This window comes from Diceros bicornis, chromosome 22, assembly GCF_020826845.1.
Source record: "Diceros bicornis minor isolate mBicDic1 chromosome 22, mDicBic1.mat.cur, whole genome shotgun sequence".
NCBI classification, from domain to species: Eukaryota; Metazoa; Chordata; class Mammalia; order Perissodactyla; family Rhinocerotidae; genus Diceros; species Diceros bicornis.
Window position 1 is genome coordinate 46,276,162 of NC_080761.1, and position 24,316 is coordinate 46,300,477.

Here is a 24,316-nt window from a genome sequence, read left to right on the forward strand (position 1 = left end):
CATTTTATTCATTTGTGAATGAGAATGGCACCTTAGTCAGCAACAAGGTTTTTTCTTTTTAAATAGTTTTACTGTTGTATAGTTTATATGCATGCCATAAAGTTCACCAGCTTAAAGTGCACAATTCAATGGTTTTTAGTATATTTATAGTATTGTGCAAAGATCACCATATTTTAGAACATTTTCATTACTACCAAAAACACACCATTGCCATTAGCTGTCATTATTCATCACCCCCATCTTCTCTCTCCTCACTCCCACTCCTAAGTAAACACAAATCAGCTATCTTTCATTGTAGATCTGCTTATTGTGTAAACTTCATATAAATGGAATCATATAACTTGTGCTCTTTTGTGACTGGTTTCTTTTACTTGACCTAATGTGTTCAAGGTTCATCCATGTTGTAATATCATGTAACAATGATCAATACATCATTCCTTTTTAGACCCAAATAACATTCCATTGTATGGACACGCTACGTTTTGTTTATCCACTCATCAGTTGATGAACATCTGGATTGTTTCCACTTTTTGACTATTATTAATAATTCTGCTATGAACATTTATGTACAAGTTTTTATGTGGGCATATGTTTTCATTTCTCTTGAATAGAATCCTAGGAGTGGAATTGCTTCATATAGAAATTCTGCATTCATATGGTAACTCTGTTTAACATTTTGAGAAACCACCAAACTGTTTTCCAAAGTGGCTGTACTATTTTAAATTCCCACCAACAAGGTTTTGATGAGGACTAAAAGATTGAGTTAATAGTCAGAGGAATAAGTAAATGCTCAAGTATTACCGATGGCTATTTTATTATCCCTGTTTTGTCTAATTCCTCCCAGAAAACAAGCAGTAAAGAAATATTTAATATGCATTTAAAATAATCTGCAGGTCACCTGGTGGGTTTCTTTGGGTATTTCCTAGATGTAATGTTTGTGACTTATGAGCTCGCATTTTGCTAGTAAGGCTCTAATGAGGCCAAGAACAGATGTGAGTCTGGTATATGCAAGTTAACTCTCTAGTTAGCTATTTGTTTTTTTTTTTTTCCCCCATGATTATTACATTTTATTTAAAGGTTTATTTTATTAAATAAAATAAAAAACATCTCATTAAAGGTTTTAGAAGACAAGTGTCAGAGTTCACAAAAGTTACCTGAATCATTAAAAACCTAAAGTTGGAGAAATTTTAAAAAAGAGTGGATACCAAAATAGCTTTTAGGAAGATAACACCTTGTTAGTTTCTTCAATTGTTGAAGAGAGCAAAAGAAGGCTTAAGATCTTAAGGATAAAAGTCATAAACATGATAAAGGATACATTAAAATAAACAAGAATGAGGAAAAGTATATTGTGTCTTACAGGTTAAATCTGATATAAATGAACATTTTTATGGGACTATTTTTTTTAAAACCTCTTAATGTGTTTATTATAAAATTTTTTGGGACATTTGAATTTCCCTCTGAAGAAATGATAAAAAAAAAAGTTGGGTATCCGATTCCAGCACCACCACCCACCCCCCACGCCACCTCCCTCGCTGGGCAAATAAGTCCCTACTGCAAGGGCATTTCTGTTGCCTCTGAAATCTTGAAACAAATATCAAAAGAAACAACATCAAGCGTTCATGTTGAGCGACGGATCAGAGTGGGCCCCAGGAACCTGTCAGGCAGAGCATCACTGTGTCTGGACAGTCTCGTGGTGCGGTGAGGAGAATTCGAGAAGTTTTGGCTGTGGTCCATCATCGGGTGCTGCCGGGAGTGCTGCCTACAACCTGCCCAGGAAGTTCTCTGGGGCTGGGATGCCCTCCTTCAGGCCTTTGTACTTGTGCATCTCTGCCAAGACCTGGCAGCGGTGGCTGGTATCCTCGAAGGTCCAGGTGGGCAACACGCCCTGGCGAAGGCCTGGCCAACCCCGTGGGACCTCAGGTGAGCAGCGAAGCCAAAGGACTCGCTGACGGGCGGCCAGGCCTCCACGACAAGCACGGGGGTGCCGGCCACCCGGGACTCCTCCAAGACGCGGCCCCGCTTCCCGTGCGGGACACAACCACGAATTCCCAGGCGGGGGGCCGGCGCCTGTGCAGGCAGCGCGGGCGGTGGGGAGGGTCTGGGCGGCGTCACGACGTGGACGGAGAAGCACCTGCCCCGCCTGTTCCCCTCACGCAGCGCCCCGTCTTTGGTGGCCCGCTGGAAGCCGGCCGCCTCGCTGTCCTCAATCTCCTCGAGGTAATGCACGCCCTGGGCGACGTCGGTGAGGATGTCGGGGCCCGGGCTGGTGGGCCAAAGCACCAAATGTCGCGGGTCTTGGCCACATCTCACATGCACTTCTCGGCCAGGTGGTGGCCCACTGTCTGAGCTCCTGGCGCGCAGACGCCTCCCCCTCGTCGACGTCCTCAGCCAGGCCTTCCGAGAAGGGCCACGCCTTCTTGGACAGCCGGTTGTGCTTGTTGGGGATTTGGACAGGCAGAGCATGCTCGAGTCTTCGCTGCTGGTCCCACGGTTTGGGAAGACGAGGTCGGGTTTCCTGAGCGCAGGCTTGGTGCTCTTCCAGGTCCTTCAGGCAGATCTGCAGGTACCGTCACGGCCCTGCAATGATGTGGTTCCCAACTCCTATTGCTGCACTGCACCATGGGGTCTGACTGGGCGGGCTGCTTCAGGCTGTCTACCAGCTTGGGCGGGTTGGCTGGGTTCTTGGCCTCCATGGCAATCCTGACATCTGGGCTCACGCTGAATTTCATCACCCACATGCTGTGAGTGTGCTGGAAGGTGGTGATGGTGCCTGTCTTCACCAGGAACTGGTCAGTGCCCACTAGGCCCACAATATTCCTGCAAGGCACATCCTCAATGGGCTCCACATAATGACCCATCATAAGGATTGTTCTCTGGATTGGCTTCAGGTCCAGGTCCTTCTTTCCCGGCATGTAGTTGGGGTTGTGTACTGTAGTGATCATTTTGCAGTCTATACAAATATCGAATCATTATGTTGTACCCCTGAACTCCTGTGCTAACCTTGGACAGCCATCTCTCAGGGTCGTGCCAGTGATTTCATAGATGTGTGAATCAGACAGCAGTTGTGGTCAGTCTGACCCCCAAAATGACTGGGAAAATAAGTTGTTATGGGTCTCCCAGTCATGGAGGCCGATTAGTACTGTTTTACAGGTAGTACTAATTAAAATGCTAGAATTGAGGACTTCCAAGGAGTTCATGAGAGCATAATTCAGAGAAGGGGGTAGACTTCCATTTCTCATGAGACTGTGCTCTTTGGGGACAAGAATCATATCACAGCCATTTCTATTTCTACAGTGCTTCTATAGTGCCTGTTACTTAATATGTGGTCATAGTATTAAGTAATCAAAATGGGAAATTCTACATCTGCTAGAAACTTATATTTCAACTCTGTTGGAAATGTATTCCTGTAGAGGGCAGGGAATTACTATTTATTAAGCATTTATCTTTTCCATAAATATTTCTCATTTAATACCCAAACTATGAGAAGTGTTTTTCATTATTCTCTTTTTTACAGGTGAATAAACTGAGACTCAAATCACTTGCACATCCAGTGTCTAGTGAAGATAGGCACTCATTAATATTTGAACTATTAAACCAAAGAACCAAGCAAGAATACAGTTACTTCAATAACAAAAATGTTTTCACTTTAAATACTTTATCTAGTACGGAATTATTCTCAGTGACAAATTTTGTTAATTATCCAAGATGGAAATGTTTATTTAAAGTCATTTGAATGGATAGAATTTGAGTTTTTCTTAGGTCATTAGAGTAAAGAGTTTTTGAGATTAGATATAAAAAAGTGGTTTTCTGGAAAGGGTGGTTTGAGGTATTCTAAAATTCTGGTTTTTAATTGGGGGTACACAGCAGAATCACCTGGGAGATTTTTTTCCCCTCAAAATACATATTCCAGAGCCTTAGCACAAACTAATTAAATTAGGATCTTCAGTGGTGTTCTCAGACATGTTTGATGCACAAATCAATGAAATAACTCCTCGGGTCATTTATATTAAATGCCACTGCTTAAATCTCTCTCATTTGAATTTCAAACACTTGACCACAACTTCTCATGGAGCTTTACTGAGTTTAGCCTGCTCTTACCTTCATGGTTATAATGCTCCCTGTTCCTTCTCTAGAATGATATTAAGAAAAAATTCAGTTTTAAATAATAAATATCTGTGGGTGTAAGGATGTCTAGTCAAAGATGAACGCTAAAGAGGAGCACAAACCACTCAAGTGCATTAAGAGAATGGGAGTGGGCTCGGGAAAGGATGGGAAGGACATCACAAAATATATTTTCAAGCTATGTTCAGAAGTGAAGAAGAACGAGAAAGAAATAGATCCACTTCATGGAAGAAGTTTCAGACAAATTTGAATGATCTAACATCTAGTTTGCTTCTTTGTTCTTTATCATCAAACACATGAAGAGAAATTAAAATGTAGAGTAGGTGAGAAGCCAGCAAACGAGCACCAAGCTGCTCTAAATGAGTGAAGTTGGGAGACAGTAAGTATTTTGGATGACAGAGGAAAAAAAAGGAAAAAAAATCTCAGTAGAATGACCACAACTAAGCATTAACATTTTTGTGGATAAATTGTAATCTAGCACCTGAGTTTAAAGAGTCGCCTACCTGAACAAAGATTGGGTAAAACCTAGTACAGTAGGAATTCATATAAATAAAAAAAAAGATCCTACAGTTCACTGAAAGGTCAATATAAATTTACAGTGTGGCATGGCTTTCACTGTGTCTATGATAGGAATATAGTGGGCTGAACAAATGAAGTAATAATACTATTGAGATTTGTTTGTTTACTTGTTTAGTTCTCTTGCTGTACTAATTTAACAAAACTCAGAGCACGTCCTTGTCAGAGGTGCATGTCCTAGTCTCATAAGTTCCCTCTTTCAAGCTCTTGAGGCATCAGTACCAGCAAAGCTATGCCTTTTCCTCAGAGGTCTGAGTCTTAGCTTTGTAGGATCCCTCCCACAAGCTTCTAAGTTCTAATAATTCTGTCTTCCTCCTTCGTTCCCCAGCCTTAGGGTGGTGGCTGCAGTTACTACCTCTGTGATACCTAAGTGTTCCCTTTTGCCTTTTCAGCTTTTTAATATACCTGGGTAACAATTGTTTTAATTAAATTGTATTAAAATATCTTGTGTAGCTTCTGTCTTCTGACTGGACCCTGATGATTATAACCAGAGATGAGTAGATTATGGAATATGGGTAATGAATAGATCTTTTCAAATATTAAAGACTTGCATGTGAAGGAAAATATGTTAGATATACTTCACAGTGCTGGTGTCTTTATATTTCCTTCTTGGAGATTGTCTGACCCTATTCTCGACCACCGTAAGTAGTCAGGTTCCGGAGCGTGTGACCTGGTTCCATGGCCACAGCTGATTGAACTGGAGTGGGCACTTTACCTACGGAAGACAGATTCCAGACTGATCAATTGCCTATGACAAACTTTGGCATAAAGTGCTCTGCCTAAAGATAGATGAACTGAGCCAAATGGATTCTTTCTTTTATGATTTTGAACCAAGAGTCTCTGTTCAAAGCTGGACCAAAAGAAGTATGTGATGCAATTGAATCGATTAATAGCAGAGCATTAGTGGCTCATGAATTCCTGCCATGGAGTTTTTCAGAGACATTTGACCTATGAATCACTCTCTTCTACCCTCAGCAAAAGCATTTCCATAATTAAGACTGGGTTTACTTTGTGGGATGGATACATCCCTATCATTTGAATGTTCAAGCATAGAATAGATAACTGTCAAATTTGTTTTAGAGGGGATTTCTTCAAGGACAGCTTTTCATATTAGAACATAAGATGTGCTTATATTTCTAGGCTCTGCTCTAGACTCATTGAATAGAAATATCCTAAGAATGCAGTCAAGTCATGTAGATTAAAAATAGCAGCAATAACAGCAAGAACAACACCCTCCTCCGTGTGACACTGAAGTGGCTAGTCTGTAGATCAGTCAGCTATGGGAAGAAAAGGACTATATGATTGTTCCAGCTATCTATTGCTAAATCACAAGCTATCCCAATACATTTTTTCACCATTTTTATTATCTATCATGACTTTATGGGGCAGGAATTCAAACAGTCTCTGCTGGGCAATTCTTCTGTACCATCTAGTATTGATTGGACCACTTGGTGATATTTAACTGAAAACTAGTTTCACCTGGAGTATACAAGATGGCTTCACTCATTTCCCTGACATCTTGGTGGAGACAACTGAACCCCTCTTTATATCCATATAGTTTCAAGACTTCTTGTAGTCTTTCCAGCAAGGCAGTTGAACGTCTTACGTGGTGGCTCAGTATCATGTGGGGGCTCAGGTATCTCACATGTAAGGCAGAAACTGGTAGTCCTCTTAAATGGTAGGCCTGGATCTGGCATAAGCCACTTGTTCTCTATTGGTTAAACTAGTCACAAGCCAGCACAGATTCGAGGGGAGGGAAAATAAACCCTCTCTCTCACTGAGACAGGAGTTAACGAATTTATGGCCATCTTTAATCCACTGCAAAGACCTCTAAATTTATTTAAATTGTCTCTTTAAATCCTGAGAAGATGGCGTCTCAGAAGGACAATTCCAATGTCTGGAAGCTGCATGAGGAGACAGGCCAGGCAGGGCATAGCTAGACAAAGAGATCTCTCGCTTGTCCTTTGTTAGAGAAAGAAGCATGCAATGATGAAGAACTCACAAAAAGAGGGAGATGCTTCAGAGATAATTTCACCCTAAGCCAAGTTTTATTTAAGACTGTTTCTAACCAAAGTAGCCTACCAGAATACTATGGCAAAGAATTTGAGTCTATAGGTTACTTTTGGATTGGAAGTAGGTAATAGTTGCTGAATTCTCACCAAAAGTATGCCAGTAAATGCTATCAATCACCAGTTATAATGATAGTAACTTATAATATTATTATATTAATTAACTAATTATATTAATGAATCCTCTTTGTCATTCTTTCAAATTAATGTGATATATGCATTCTATCCAATGAAACAATCTTTGTCTTTTAACTGAGAAGGAGAGAGGAAAAATGTTTAATTAGAATTCCTTTAGATTTTTAAAAGGTATCATAAAACATAATAAATAGTCACTGTTATAATTTTTCTTGGAATGCCAGACTGATTTCATTTCCCGTATTGTAACTTAAATTTTCTGAATTGCCTTTTATAAAGTTATAGCAACTTATTCTTTTTGAAGCATGAAGCATGCTGTGATAAACTTGTTTTCCTCCTTTATTGTTGTGAAATTGTTTCACAAACTGCATTTGTGAGCTGTGAATATGCTGTTGGTGTTATTTACACTTGAAAGCAGATTAAACATGTTTTTGTTTATATTAATTATGAAACTGAGGCATTTGGGATTGCTATTTTGTTTTTTCTTTTTATTTATTTAATTTTTCCTCTTGGTAGGGCTTGGTTATTACTTTGCTCCAAGCTGCTGAGTGACTAGGAAGTGAAATTGACATAGACTATTCAATATCAAATATGTTGATTTAAATTAATAGCATAGAAGAGAGTTTTGAAGACAATGCAACATTATTTGATAAATTAACATGTAGGACAAACTCAGGCTGAAGTTTGGTTGTCAAAGTTGCTTAAAGTTTTGTTTTGTTGAGTTAAATACTAGGCAACTAAATTTTCTGTATCAATACTCTCCCAAGACAATAATAGTAAAATTCCAAGAGCAAAGAGTTATATTGTAACCACCCCTTTCTGCCCTCAGGTACAGAACTCTCCAATCACAAGACTGTATTCCTGGCAACTATTCTGTTGGTGACTTGACAGATTGGAAAATTAATTCTCTTATGGGAAAGTCATCTATTTCCTCTATTGAAAATTGTTAATATGCATAACTTTTGTGCATAGTTTTAAATCCTTTGCCCATACTTTCTGTTCCAACCACTACTGCAGCAGTCAATTCTTTGCAGGCTTCCAGCATCTTCCTGCAGGTGAATCTAACGGCACCTTGCCACTGCATCTCAGAGCCTCAGACCTGAACTGAGGTGCCTCTAACTTCCTGGTCCACATCTTCTCTGATACCACATCATGGGCAACCTATGGGAACTCCTTTGTACTTTGTGCTAATGCATACACAACCTGGAAGTGTGGGGGGTGAAACCAGGTGGATAAATGCCTCCCTCTCTCTTCCAGTGGACAGATGGTTCCTAGACACATTTGTTAAGCTCCTCAGATGATTACTGAGGGATAGAGGAACCAGTTTCCCAGAGTAATGAGCAACTGTATCTTTGTATTGGTTCTCATTTTTACTTCCTGTTTCATTCCCCTGTCCCTCACTCCTGTTACCTGTGATCATGTTCCCATAAATTGCTCACACATAAACCTTTGTCTTAGATTTGCTTTTTGGGGGGGGAAGCAGAGCTAAGACAGGCCCTATAAAACTGGTTTCTTCCATTTAAATTATCAATAATGTATTGGAATTTAATTAGGGCATGTTTTCTCAAAATTGAAACCAAGAATATCCTAATATATGAGACTGTGTTCAGCACACTGTATCATCCATCTTTATCTTGTTTCAGCCTTCTCTTTGCTGGTACATCCATGACCTTTGTTCTGTTGGCTCACACACAAGAACTTTTGGACAAACACTGTCTGCTTATGAAGTTAAATGTTGGAGAAAGATATTTTGAATTTCAGATGTCTGGAAGTTTTCATGAAAATTTAAATTAATTTTAATTTCCCCTCCAAACTATAGAATGGCATCAAGTCTGATAAAAATCATAACGTGTTTTCTCCTCTGTGCAATCCTAAAAATTATATAGAGGGAAAATAAATTTAACTGAGCCAGAGTTTAAGTTGGAGATGGCTCAGTTGCCAACTTTGCAAACTACCACGAATTCCTTCTCAGACCCAACCTTGTGTTTGTTGAGATTAGATCTGTGTCTTGCAATTTCAGTTTTTCTCAAGTGTTATATAGAAGGTACCATTCTAAGTTTAAAAATAGTTCTGGGTGTGTAACTAGAAGAAATATACTTATGGGTCACTGCAAGAAAGCTTTTTAGGATCTTAAGCTAAAGTATTTAAGAACTATTTCGTTTCATGAAAATATAAAGTGGTCAGCCTAGTGAACTCTGGGTAGTATAGCATTTTATTATTCATGTTTGCAATATCGTATTCATGTTGGTGAATATATTTTAGAGGACTTGAAAGGTAGTTTAAGATAATTATACATTTTCTAATTTTGTTAAAAATATATAAAAGGATTTTGAAGTTTAGGGCTAAAAACCAGCATTTCAGTTACTTAGAACATCTCAGTTTCTTGGTTGGGCAGTTTTTGGCTGTTTTAGAAATTTAAAACATGGAATCTAGAAAAAAACAGCATAGTTGGTTTACATTTGAAAATCGGTATCAAAATTATTGGGAATATTAAGTATTTTATGAACCAGGCACTGAGATAAGTGCCTTACATGTATTTGTCTTGTTTAATCTTCAAAATAGCCTTATGAGATGTGTTATTATTAGTCCCTGGTTAAAGATGAAAGAAAACTGAAGCTTTAAAGAAGTTAGTCAATTTGATTGAATTTACCGAAATATTAAGTTGCAGAACGGAAATGCCCATTTCTTTTCCACTTCTGGTGCTCTGAATAGTTGCTTCCCTAGGGAAGACCCAAACCTGGATCTTTTCTGGCCCCTCCCAGAAAAGTCGAATTGTTTGGTTTGCTGACCAAATTGATGATTGCAGACTGTGAAATCAGACTCCCTTAAAACAAAAAACAAAATTTTCTCTTATTTCTTATAAGAGGAAATTCAGAGAATGAAAAGGAGTCATAGGGTCCAAGGCTCAAACAGGAAGAAATGTAGAGAGAAGAAAAGTAGAAAGAAAATGGAAGAAAAAAGTAAAAAGAAGATAAGTATCCGGCCAATAGTATAAATGGTAGCAGAGAGACCATGGCAATGATGATCAGAAAATGATAATCAAATCTGTGGGACAGGAAGATTTTACTGAACAGTGGCAAAAAGACCTCTTGCTATCTTACTGGCTATTAGGGTATAAATTAGTAATGGATTTTAAATTCCATACATTGCCTTCTATTTGAGACGGAGTAATATAATATGTATTAGACATATTCCAATGTCTATTATCATAAAAAAATAGAAAACTTTGTTATGTAGAAAGTTATTTTTCAGATGTCTGGAAATTTTTATCGCAAGGAATAGTACTTTCTTCAGGGATTCTGATATTTGGGTGTCATGATTATTTAAGGTTCTTGGCATAGAAAAGTTCAGGAAAAGTTTGCTATGTATCATACTTCAAGACATAGTGTATTTCCCATTTATTACCATTTAGTTTTTAAATGAATATGACTCCTAGAGGTAATTTGACTTTCCATTTTTAAAAATTCTTTTAATAGGAAACTTTATATTTAAGTCACAGTAAATGTTGTCTGATTACTGAAAATTTTATTTATTTTTTTCTCTTCAGGAAATGGATCAAGAGATTTCAGATGATTATTCAGTTCAAAACACAGAATCATAATTGGTTTAGGCAAGAACACTCTATACAATTTTATCATTGTTTCCTTTCACATTTCATCACCAAGCCTATTCCCCTTGCCTTCCTTCTATATATCTTACCCCTCACTTATCTAATGTATGTTCTTTTACTCTTCCATTCCATATATGTATGTATATGTATCTGTAAGATATGGATAAAACTGTTTCTTGTATATATATTTAATCTTCATATTAGCGATGTACTCTAAACTTCATTCTCTCAAAAAGATATTCCAAAAATATTAGTTACTATATGTAGATCTAGTTCATTCCCTTTGATTGGTTAATTGCTTTCTATTTTATGATTATAGCATGCATTATTTATTAATATCCTCCCACTATTTTCTTTCTCCTTGTGCATCTTTGTGTTTTTATGGTACATAACCCAGAGTCTGGATTGCTCTGTAATAAGTTATATGCATGCTCTATTTTACTAAGTACTAAGATCATACTCCAAAATGTCTGCATCCATTTACACTCTGACTGACAAGATTTTACAAACACTCACCAACAAGAGATGCTATTTGATGTGCTATTTCTTCCTATTTAGAGATGTAAAATGATACCATGTTGTTATCCTAATTTACATTTGTCTTATTAGTGAGATTGAATATTGCTTTATATAATTATTATTAGCCACCAATCACATCCTCACCAGCCAGTACTACTCTGTTTCCTTGACTGCCTCCTTAGCATCTCCCTGAATTGTAAATATTGGTGTGTCAGAAGGCTCTATATTTGAACATCATCTCTTCTCAATCTATAATCACTATCTTGATTTTTAAAACCATCAGTCTAGATGAGATCACCATCTATGTCCTGATGACTTCCAAATTTATATCTTTAGGCAGGACTTCTCCGTTATATCCAACTGCCTCCTTAATGTGTCCTCTTGATATTCAGTGAGTATCTTAAAATTTACATATCCAAAAGTCAACTTTTGATCACCACCCTCTCCCTCCAAAAAAGCCCTATTCCTCCACCAGTCTTCCACCATTTCGCTAAATGTGCTAAAACATCTTGAAGTTCTACTTGACTTGTAGCATTCTTTCATACCCTACCACCTATCTATCAGTCAGTTCTCTGGGCTTTACTGTCAGTATATATTCAGAATACAAATGCCTTCTTTATACTTCAGCCATTATCCCTCTGGTCCAAGCCACCATCATCTCTTGCTTGGATTATTTCAATAGCCTGCTAACACATCCATCTGCTTTGACAGACATAGTAACCTTTCAAAACATGTTTTTCATCTGGCTTAAAAGCTCCCTATGTCTTTTCATCTCATTTACAGTTAAAACCCAAATCCTTACAATGACAAAAAAAGTCCTATGTGATTGTTTTAACCTCACCTACCCATCTGTACTTGCCAACTGCGTTCCAGCCACACTGTCCTATTTGATGATATTGAATATGCAAGTCATGCTTCCATCCCAGGGTCTTTGTTATTGCTATTTCCTGTGTGGCATCCTGTTCCCTTGGATAGCTTCATGTTTATTTACCTCTCTTCCTCTCAGTCCTGCTCAAATGCCACCTTGCTTTTTAATTCCATGTATCCCGATTTACTTTTCTTGAAAGTACTCATTACCACATGATATCTGATATGTTTTTTTTTTAATTTTTTGTTTATTGCAGTAACATTGGTTTATGACATTGTAAAAATTTCAGGTGTACATCACTGTACTTCTATTTCTGCATAGATTACATCATGTTCACCACCAAAATACTAATTACAACCCATCACCACACACATGTACCGAATTATCCCTTTCACCCTCCTCCCTCCCCCCTTCCCCTCTGGTAACCACCAATCCAATCTCTGTCCCTATGTGTTTGTTTATTGTTGTTATTATCTACTACTTAATGAAGGAAATCATACGGTATTTGACCTTCTCCCTCTGACTTATTTCACTTTGCATTATACCCTCAATGTTGAGGATATCTTATATGTTTTATTTAATGTGTGTGTTTTTCTTTAATTTGTATCCTTTTAAAATATAAACTGCATGAAGGCAAGGACAATTTGGATTCTCCTTGCTATAACCCGACTGTTGAAAACAGTGCCAGCATTAAAGAAACAGTAGAATAAAGAAGTGATTTTGCCTTTATCCGAAATTATATTTTGACTGATATTGAAATTAATATCCAGTTTTCTTCTGATTCATATTTGTTTCATATGCTTTTGGTTCAAAAGATATACATTTTAAACCTTGCTTTTCCCACAATATTTCTCTGCCCTCACCCTTTATAAAATGTGTCACTTCTGGACAACATTGTGTGTGTGTTTGTGTGTGTGTGTGTGTGTGTGTATTTTAAGAGCAGTTTTAGGTTCACAGCAAAATTGAGAGGAATGTACAGAGATTTCTCATATACCCTGTGCCCCCGCATATACATAGCCTCCCCCATTATCAACATCACTCAACAGAATGGTACTTTGTTACCAAGTGTGAACCTCCATTGACACATCATAATCACCCAAAGTCCATAGTTTACCTTAGGGTTCACTCTTGATGTTGTACATTCTATAGTTCAGACAAATGTATATGACGTGTATCCATCATTATAGTATCATACAGAGTATTTTCACTGCCCTGAATATCCTCTGTGCTCCACCTATTCATCTTTCTCCCAAATTCAACCCCTGGAAATCATCGACCTTTTTATTCTCTATAGTTTTGCCTTTTCCAAAATGTCGTATAGTTGGAATAATATAGTACGTAGACTTTTCAGATTGTCTTCTCTCACTTAGTAATATTCACTTAAGGTTCCTCCATGTCTTTTCATGACTTGATTTGTGTATATTTTTTAAATTCAAACTGAGAATCCTCATCTTGTATTAAGTGTGTTTAGCCTGTTTTTGTTTACTATAATTTCAGTTATGCTAGGACTTATTTCTGTAATGTTTTGATGATTTTTATTTACTATGTTTCCCGTTTTTTTATTTTCCTACCATTAGCTGTAACAAAACTTCTCCTGGCCTGAAAGTTGTGTGTTATATTAGAGACCCATAATTACATATTTTTCTCTATCGATATCTATTGTCCCACCCAAAAGGACTCCTTTGCTCTGTGTTGATATTGTAAGGAGTTTTAGGACTATATTGCTATTCCTTATTTAGTTACAATGTAAATTCTTTATGCATTCTTATTTGCAATATAACATTTATTTCTTTTCTATTCATTTTTCTTCTTGCAGGAATATATCTTTTAAAGAATCTTTCAAAGAAGATACACGTTATGATAAAATTTCTGATAATTTTTATGCTGACACTTTATTTTACCAAAATATGTATATATTAGTTCAGATAAATATTAAAGTAAAGGTTCAATTTTGTTTTCCTTCAGTATTTGCATATCCTGGTGCTATTGAAGAGACGTTACTATGGTTTTTTTATTCCTTTATATATGATTTGATTTTGGCATTTTCTTTGTGAATATGTGTCTAGGTTTGATTTTTGTTTTTTGATTATCTATCCCAGCACACTAGGAGCTCAGACTAGGTTAACTGCTGTAAAAAACAACTCCAAAATCCAGGCGTTTAAAATCGGTAAATGTATATTTTTCACTCTCTTGACAGTCCGTTTAGCTGTTTGGCAGGTAGTTGTCCAATGTGGTCATCCAGTTGCCTGGCTCCTTTGATCTAGAATTAGTCATTTAACTCCACCAAGATACAAGGGGAAGGGAAGGAAAATGTAGTCTTGTTGTGTGCCCAGGAGGTCAGTGAAATAGTTTGGTACAAGCAGAGAATTGTCTCTGCCATAGAACACTGTCAAATGAAGCCTAATAATAAATCCTTTTTTGGTTTTGAAAAGATTCTTGGTTATAATTTTATCAACTATTTTATCCCCTGCCAACACTCTTTATTTTCTCTTTTGGTTTTCCAACTCAATGAATTTTGACACTTCTATTTCTTTTCTCCAACATTCTTGTCTTGTCTTCTCATTTTTTCTTCTATTTCTCTGTTTTTTTTTCTCATGCCTTCTGGGAGAGTTCTCTGCCCCAGTCTACCACTTAAGTCATGTAATTTTGAATGTCTTCACTCTGCTACCCCATTGGATTATTTATTTCAAAAATCTTTCATGTCCAATATTTCCACTTTAGAAATATCTGATTGTCTTACTGCAAGTTGCGAATATGTTCCTTTCTCTGTTTAAATATCTTTTACTTGTTTTCAATTTCTGTACTGTCCCTTCTCTTTAGTTTATTTTCCTCCATTAAAAGTTTTTCTTTTTGTTGTCTTCTAAAATAGTTTTTATGTTCCTTAAATGTCTCTTAATTTTTCTCTGTGAGCCCATCTTGATTTCCTGGAAAGAAAGGAAACAACAGAAGGCCCGGCCTGCCAGCTGTTGGGTGGGTTAAAGCTACGATACTGGTGAGTTTGGGGCTTATGCTCACCACTCCCTTTTCCCTAGCATAGAGGGCTTCCCCATCTCTCTACTCAGGTACTGCGCTTGTCTTCAGAAGGCAACCATCCTTTATAATTTCCCAGTCCTACCAAGTGTGAGCAGGACTCTCAGGAGGGAGGACACCTGGCTGCTGCAGTCCTTGTTTTGGCTCTCTACACCAGCAGGACGTTATTGCTGCCCTGTTGATATCCTATAGCCTCCAGTTAAAGATCTAGCCTTCCTGCCCTGTGTTATTAACAGGATGGGCAGTGATTGGGGAATAAGGATTTCAGGGTAACAGTTAGAAGTGAGTTTGCTGTTGTTAGAAATAATAAAATGCCTTTGCAATTGTGAAGCAGTATGGTATAGTGAAAACATTGGGGATTCTGAAGGAGAGAAGAATCTGTCCATTTGCCCATTTTTTCATTCATCAAACATTCATTCACACACCCATTTATTTAACAAATACCTATCAAGGACCTGTTATAGACCAAAAAACTGTAACATTGCACTAGAAATTCAACAGTAAACAAAATAGAAAAAGATACTGCTCTTACAGTCTGTAGATGGAGGAGACTTGAATAAACCTGTATATGATTTGTTAGGGGAGGATCAGTGCTGTGACGGAAAACAAAACAGGATAGAGAAAGAGAGGCTAGGAAGGCAAGATTTGAGCAGAGACCTGGATGAAGGGAGAATGTGAGTAGGTTCACTTAGAGTCTCTCCCACTTATAAGCCACGTGACCGTGGGCAAGATTTGCTGTGGAGATTGAGTGGGACAATGTATGTAAAGGCCCATTGCGTGACATCGAGTAGGAACTCAAAAAATGGGAGCTACTAACAATATACGTTCTTAATAAACCCAAACTAATAATTAAAGTACTGCTTTAGCATCTCTTACTTTCCTGTTAATAAAAATTGCTTTTAATTTGTTGAAAATGCCTGTGGGATTGGCAGCAAACTCATATAGCAAATCTTCTTATTCATTTTGTTTTTATGTCTGAAGGTCATTAGTCATGGTCTTGCCCACATACAGTGAAGTTGAAAGATTCCATTGGCAGGAAGTAGTGTATTTTAAGGGCCATTCAAGGAAGAGTATGAATTAGTGAAATCTGTTGTGTCGTGATAGCTAGCATTTGCTAAACTCTTTCAGGTTCTTGAGAAGGAAATAAGGACATCCCTACCTCTCCCCTCGTTCTGTCTTTCTGTCTCTCTGTCTCTCTCTCTCTCCCCCACACACATGTTAAGCCAGCAGAAGATTTAGAATAATATGGTCATCTAAAAATTCTAACTAAACTCTCCTCTCCTGTTCAGGATTTTCATCTGCATAAATACATGAGCAATGCTGAATGACACCGTTTCCATCTTCCGACACCTCCCTGGCCCTCATCCACATGGGAATTGAACATCTCATTGCTTTATAGTCACGTTTGATCAAACATGATATTAATTATCCAGCTTAATCTCCTACCTTGAGCATCAGAACTGGTCTGAATAAATTGACTGCCTTGTAAGACTGTCAGCTTTTAAGAGTTGAATATTTTCCATCAAAGAAGAAACTAAAAGATTTGGACCATCTTATCTAAAGACACTTTCCAGACAAGTGTCCACAATGTTTTGAATGACTGCAACACTGCATTAAATGTATGATTGTTCAACTTTGCTACTTTAAAGGAAACAGAACTCATTTAAATAAGTGATCTCCAATTATTAGTATCCCATTTTTTTGTTACGAAGATAATTTTATTTAGATTGCGTATAAAATATGTTTTTTATGTGTAAAACAGATTTTTTTCTTGTTGAAATTCGGTGGAGGGAATGGTAATGGTGAGAAACCCAGATGCCATCTACTCAGTTTTCTCCTGCTTTGCTGAGGCAGCCCCCCAGGGGTCCATGGAACACTATTTGGAAAACACTAATTTAGATATCTGAATTCTCCAACTCTTATTTGCAGGTAAAAAAGAAAAGAAGGATGAGGTTTTCACTGACTCTTTCTCCATAACATGGGGTTACCACGCCCAGATTAACTCATTGTCTCCTATTACGCATTTTGTAGAAGAAAAAGACAAGAACATTTGGCCATTATAATAAAGTATTCCAGTAACACGTGCAGTTTCCTAACCATTCAACAATCTCTTATCGAGTGGGTGGGAGTTAAGAAACATCCATCCTGCCTCTGCACTACATGCTGGCCTAGGCATACACTTTTGCAATGTTGAAATATTTTACCTATGCATGGTTTGTTGTATCACATACGTATCTTTATTCATTTGTTCTACAAATGCTTTTTAAAACCTACTATACGCCAGGACCACTGTGATGGCTTGAAAACAAAGCAAAACAAAAAAGACAAAGTGTCTAGTCTTTTAACACTCAGAGGAACTGCACAACTTATTCAACTTATTTTACACAGAGATATTTACAATTATAAAGGAAAAGTACCCTTTGGCAGTGAAAGTCATTCCTTATTTTCAAGTTGGCTAGAATTACCAGAAAAAAATGTTGTGTTACAATCTCATTGAATTAGTGATCCTCATTGCTTTAATGATGTGTGATAGTTTCTACTTTGAAATTTTCAGGGACTGATTGTTGGGGGTAAGAAAGTAACTTGTCCAAACAAACATATATTCTGTATTTTTTATTGATGTCCTCCGTCTGTCTCTTAATACTGGCTAGTGGTCTTAAATACAAAAAGAAAATTGGGTTGAATTCAGAGAGCGTATGTGTGAGATGTGGCCTGAGTACTTCTCAAGGAAAGGCTGGACATTTTCTATACTAGTTATGCTAAATGAAATTCAGCCTACCCAGTTTTATACTTGAAAACTTTTTTTTTTTTTTGTGAGGACGATCAGCCCTGAGCTAACATCCATGCCAATCCTCCTCTTTTTGCTGAGGAAGACTGGCCCTGGGCTAACACCCGTGCCCATCTTCCTCCACTTTATATGGGACGCCACCACAGCATGGCCTGACAAGTGGTGCATTGGTGCGCGCCTGGGATCCGAACCCGGGCAGCCAGCAGTGGAGCATGCGCACTTAACCTCTACATCACGGGGTCGGCCCTTTACTTGAAAACTTTTGATTGATGAGATGAGCTATTTGTGGAAAGCAATCATGTCCTCTGCATTACTAGTAGCCGCAGTACCATGGTAAGTGAATAATCGGTATTCAATACTTTATTTACTGGCTGATGGGTTAAAGCCCGAAACTATTGGCCATGAAGATCCTACTAAGAGGGTACTGTTCTAAGAAGCATAGCTTGAGGGTCATTAAGTTCTACAACTTTCACTGTTTCTTCAAAATCAGATATTATGCAAAGGCATTCTGGACAACTTATTTCCTGAACTTTTGCCAAAGAATACCATTTTCTTCTAATTCAAACACTATCAGCTCCAGTAAATGACAGTCACAGCTGCTTTCTTAGCCCTACTTGCACCCAAGTTTTCAAGAGGGTACACAATTGCCCTCAGACTTGGTTCTAAATTTTGTTAAGGATGTGATTTTTTAGCTAGGATGACTCAGATGAAACCCCTTTTTAAAGAGATAACTCAGTGGTATTTAAAGAAATTCTGTTATGTTAACTGGAAAAAAAACTTGGTTGGCAAGAATATTCATTCTTCGAACTGTTTTATGACATTAGTTGACAGTATTGCTATCTGTGACTCGTTCTTATATCGGTCTGGTGCTGTGGGTGTGTCAGGTGGTGGTTGCAAATGCAGTCATACTTCATTAGCCTAGCCCTTGCTGATTCTCGATTTGGGATAGTTTCCAAAGGGAACTGGCCGAAGTTTTCTTATTCTTGTCACCCAAAGAAATAGATTGCTAAGCAAAATAACAGTCTTAATAAGATTTTTGGAGTGATTTTTATTGAGAAAGAAAATGTATTATACAGGCAGTTTAAACATTTGTTAGACTGAAAATCATTATTATCAGACCATTATCTGTTCCTTTCCAATTACTGGCTGTGGGATCTTAATTTCCTTGTCTGTAAAACAGTGATAATAATAGTACCTACTTCTTGGTGTTTCACCTCCTTCATCCATTACATGGTAGTACTCACGGAGTTCACATCATGGAATTGTGATAATGGCTTAATACACGTAAAGTGCCTAAGGATTACCTGGCATATATAATTCTTCCAATGTTTTTGAAAAGTTACTATTTGCAGTGTGCTCATTACTATTTGATAGATTATAAAACATTATTTCTGGGCCTTGTTTAACCATCAGAGGAGAAATTTAGTCTATACCTCTACTATGATTTGGATCAAATTTATGCATTTAACAGTACCATAAATATTCTAAAATAGACATTTCACTAACATAGACTTTCCTAGATTAATGAAATTTCCCCCCATTGTTCTAGTTCTTGTGCTAAGAATCTGAATTGCACTCACAACTGGTGCCAAGTATTATTATCGTATATTGAGACACTGATTGTATGCTGGAAAGCACATCAAAATGAAAATTGCCATAATTCTGTTTTATTCCTGATTATTTTTCTAATTTCCTAACTCCTCTTTCCTCAATGTCCTTACCCTTAACTTTGGTAATAATAACTACCTTGAATAGTTTATAGGGATGATGTAAGATCAACTGTTATGCTTGTTTTGGGCAAATGTTGTTTTAACTTAACCAGCATACATTCCTCCTCTTCTGGTATCAGCACATGCTTTTTTCCTTTGGCCTAACACCTTTACTGTGATATTTAGTTGTGATACCAGTTGTCAAAAATGTGCCCTATCCATTTTTTTTTTTTTTAGCAAATTTCAAGAAGTGTACCCCTGGAATTATATACTTGAGCAGAGACACAAAGACCAAAACTGATAGTGGTTTTGTCATCACCAGGAAAGCATCTAAGAGATACTGTTATTAATTTCTCTTACCCAGTTGCTGGCACTACTTTTGTTCCTTCCTTTTATTGACCTAGTTCTTTGGCTCGCTCTGTGTTTCTGTCAGCTATGTCATACTCTTCCGATAAACCCCTTTTGTTTGTCGTTTTGTGTTTAAGTTAGCCAGAATTGGTTTTTGTTGCTTGCAGTTAAAATCCCTAGTAATATTGGGCCCTCTGAATAGCCTGTGAGTTGATGAGAAAGCTGTGGTTCCAGGAATATGTTGAATTTAGCTTTGTAAAAGTCACTGACCTGGTCATAGCTGAAAATGGAAGTGTTTGAGCTTCTTGGTTTTGGAATTTCATTCTAGCTCTAATACCACAAAAATGTTTCTGGGATAAAATAGAATATTAAAGATGGAAGCCCTCTGAGCAAGCTAAAAGTATTTATATATATAGGAGGCACCCTACCAGGTCCATATCAATGATTAAAATACTCTTGTGTGGTATCTTGTTAGATCAAGACAGCACAGAGGAAATATGTTTGAGGAAATGGCTTGAGACATAGGGAGAGCATGGCTGCATCAGACGGATAACTTTTCCCTCTGAGGGGAAAAAAACTATCAGGAAATATTATTGACAATAGCAAATAAAACTTCACTGCTTCTGAGATTTTTTCTTTCTCTAGCCTCCAACTTAAGCTGCAAAAGAGTAGTGAGGACAACTATTCATTAGTTGTTAATTCAGAGCAAATGCAAAAATGAGAAACCATCCCTAAGACGCCCATAATATTGGCTCCCAAAACTTATAATTCCATCAAATTATTTTTGTATTTTTTTTTCTATGCTAACCTATTTTGTTTCATTTTTATTGTTTTAAACCATTTTACTGAGGTATTATTACCATATAAAAAGATCTACATATTTAATGCATAAACTTGAGTTTGGGGATAAGTATAAACTCATGAAACCATCACCATCATCAAGGCTGTAAACATATCCATCACCTCCCAAAGTTTCCTCCTGCCTTCTTTATTACTATTACTATTTGATTTTTTGTGGTAAGAACACTTAACATAGGATCTACCCTCTTAGCGAATTTTAAATATACAATAGAGTATTGTTAACTATAGGCACAATGCTTTATAGTAGATCTCCAGACCTTCTTTATCTTACATAACTGAAACTTTGTACTCTTTAACTATCACCTCTCCATTTTTCCCTCCCTTCAGTCTCTGGCAACCACCATTCTACTTTTTGCTTCATTGAGTTTGACTATTTTAGATTCTGCATATAAGTGAGATCATGCAGTATTTATCTTTCTGTGTCTGGCTTATTTCACTTAGCATAATGACCTTCAGGTCCATCTGTGTTGCTGCAAATGTCAGGATTTTCTACTTTTTAGAGGCTGAATAATATTCCATTGTAGGTGATACTACATTTTCTTTATCCATTCATCCTATAATGAACATTTAGGTTGTTTCCATGTCTTGGCTGCTGTGAATAATGCTGCAGTAAACGTGGGAGTTCAGATATCTTTTGAGATACTGATTTCAGTTCCTTCGGATAAGTCCCCAGAAGAGGGATTGCTGGGTCATAGGTAGTTCTGTTTTTAATTTTTTGAGGAACTTCCATACAGTTTTCCGTAATGGCTGTACCAAGTTATATTCCCACTAATGTATACCAAGATTTCCTTTTCTCCTCCTCCTTGCCAAGATTTATCATCATTTTTTTTCCTTTTTACATAATAGACATCCTAATGTGAGTGAGAGGATATCTCATTGTGGTTTTCATTTGCATTTCTCTGCTGATTAGAGATATTGAGCACCTTTTCATGTACCTGTCGGCCATTTGTATGTCATCTATGGAAAAATGTCTATTCAAGTCCTTTGCTCGTATTTTAATCAGGATTTTTTTTTTTTTTTTTTTTTGCTGTTGAGTTGTTTGACTTCTTATACATTTTGGATATTAACCCCTTATCAGATATATGGTATGCCATATAAATATGTTGATGAATATATAAATATTTTCTACCATTGTGTAGGTTATCTTTCCATTTTGTTCATGGATTCCTTTGCTGCGCAGAAGATTTTTAATTTGATGTAATCCCACTTGTTTGTTTTTGCTTTTGTTGCCTATGCTTTCGGTTTATATCCAAAAAAAGTCATTACCAAGACCAGTGTCAAGGAGCTTTTTCCCTATTTTTCTTCTAGGAGTTTTACAGTTTCAGGTCTACATTTAAGCCTTGACTTTGAGCTGATTTTGTGTATAGTATAAGATATGGGTCCAATTTTATTCTTTTACATGTGGATAATCCGGTTTTCCCAGCACCATTTATTGAAGAAGGTATTCTTGTCTGTAGGAGGTTACCAAAATCAGTGTTTCTGTGTGGGATGAGGGCTGGAATCTCTTATTCCACCATCTTGCTGGTGTCACTCCTCAAATTGTTGATAAAAGCCTGTTATCAATCCTGGGTTTGGCAGTTATCAATATCTGTGATAAGAGACGAAATCGTTCCTCTTTAGAGACCCAGTTGTTACTTATAGTCTTTAAATGAAACTCATTTATAGATTACTAGTCTCTTCCACCATTGTTTCAGAAATAATTTGTTCCAGGGATAGAGATGGAGTGGAAAGCATAACCATTTTGCAATGTGAGTAGACAATATGTCCTCTCTCTAAGATGTACTTTAAAAAAAATGTGTTTTAAAGAATGTTAAAAGGAAGGTATCTTAAATTGGAGGTAGTGTTTGTTTATTTTATTCATGCTATTATTGATGTACATCTAATAATCAATGATGTCTTAGAAATGTCCAGCAACTATGGGATAGAAAAATATACACAGAAAGATAAAGATATAGCCATAAAGCTAGAAAATATACATAATGCACCAATATGTACAGAGCAAACTGTACATACTGAGTTAACACATGCTTTTGAAAATGGGAAATTAGAACTTCCATGAAGTAGAACAAACTTCCAAAAATAGAGCTAATGGAAGTTCTACATCAATGAATCCTATTGAGTTCATTTGAGGCAGTATCTTAGAGGGAAAGTCATAGTTTGTAGAACTCGTTGTAGAATATCCAGGGCTCAGTAGGTATTCAATCATCTAAGTTGGTGATGATGATTCAGCCACAACAGTGTTTAGTCATATTAACTATAGTTTGGAAATGATGATATCATCATCCTTTCATTTTCACTTTGTTGGGGTATGATAAATGTTACTAAAACAGTATTCCTGTTATGCTATAATTAGTCTAAAACAGATGCATGTTATACCTTATTTATGCTGTGTAACCAAAATAAGACGACGACCTCATTTCAAGTCAATCTTACCTATAGGTAAGTCCCATAGCAAAATTTTAACAAGGAATCAATATTTTCAAATAAGGGTATTCATGCTTATTTTAAATACTATTTATTGACTAAATTATACATTTTGAGAAGATACTTTTCCAAGTTGATGGAGAACATAGTTTGGAATACTTTCCAATTTGGAAAGTCTTATCATATTCTGCCCTGCTCTGCCCTGCCCATCTTATCCTGTCCCACCCAACCTGACTCTACCCAACCCTGAACTGAATCAAGGAAGAGAAGTTAATTCTGAATCTGCAACCCTTGAAGCTACTAGCCTAGATATTTCCACAACTGGTTCACTAAGAATCACAGAACACGATGGAATATGTGTGCAAGAGTAATTGTTTCACTTCTAAAAGAATGCTTAAAGGTTCACCTAATTGGCTTAATTTTAAGGGAGGCAGAGCAGAAGGGCTCAGCTCTCCTGTGCAAAAGAAGAGAAAATCTCTCTTCCTCCCCTCAACAAACCATTGGAAGGCTTCCTGATGCCCCTTATTAATGCTGGTTTTGGATCGGCAGATCAGAGAATTAGAAGAACAGTGACTAAATCTTTCATATCCTCAAATCATTCATGATTGATCTGCCATTTCCTATAAAAAAACTGGTTGATATTAGAACTATGGAATGACCAAAATAAAAGCACATAAAAAATCTCAGTCAGAAATTTTTCTGTGTGTGACATCTTATTTAACACAAACATGGACATCTAAAGAAAAGAGCTCATATTTTTGTTTTAGAAACAAAATAACTACATGAACATAAAACTGATCAAATCAACATTGTCCAAGAAATGATCTAGGCCCAGCAGTAAAAAAATTCAGCTTAACTTTATAAACTCAAAATCTGGTCACAGAACCATAAGGAAATGGTGCTCATTATTAAGATATCAAGATGCTTCCAGATCAGAAATAATCCAGAATTCATCAAGTAATATTCAGTCTAATCTTTTCAATAAGGCAAGGAAGGAAACATAGTTTAGAAAGATTTGGTAGTCAAAATTGAAACAAAAAGGTTATTCTGCTTAACTTTCAGTTAACCAGATTGCCTTAGCCCATGAGCATTTTAGTTTTTTGACTGAAATTGAGAATTTAACTAAATGTTAGTATAATGGGCAATTCTGAAGCAGGAAAAAAAGTAGAAATTTCAGTTAGACAACTTTTTAAAATCTCAGCTCTGTTTCTTAGTTACTGAGTGATCCTGGGCAAATCACTTCATATCTCAGAGTCT

At 36.9% G+C, this 24,316-nt stretch overlaps 1 long non-coding RNA gene and 1 pseudogene across 1 annotated transcript; one reads left to right on the forward strand and one right to left on the reverse strand.

Annotated features, from left to right (window-relative positions):
- Positions 1 to 1,759: 1,759 nt before the first annotated feature.
- Positions 1,760 to 2,942, reverse strand: LOC131420260 (elongation factor 2-like; annotated as a pseudogene).
- A 7,973-nt stretch (positions 2,943 to 10,915) lies between these two features.
- On the forward strand, positions 10,916 to 19,043 carry LOC131420134 (uncharacterized). Its single transcript, XR_009223481.1, has 4 exons — positions 10,916 to 11,422; positions 13,716 to 13,836; positions 14,810 to 14,891; positions 16,219 to 19,043. It is a non-coding gene; the product is annotated as an uncharacterized LOC131420134 (long non-coding RNA).
- Positions 19,044 to 24,316: the final 5,273 nt, after the last annotated feature.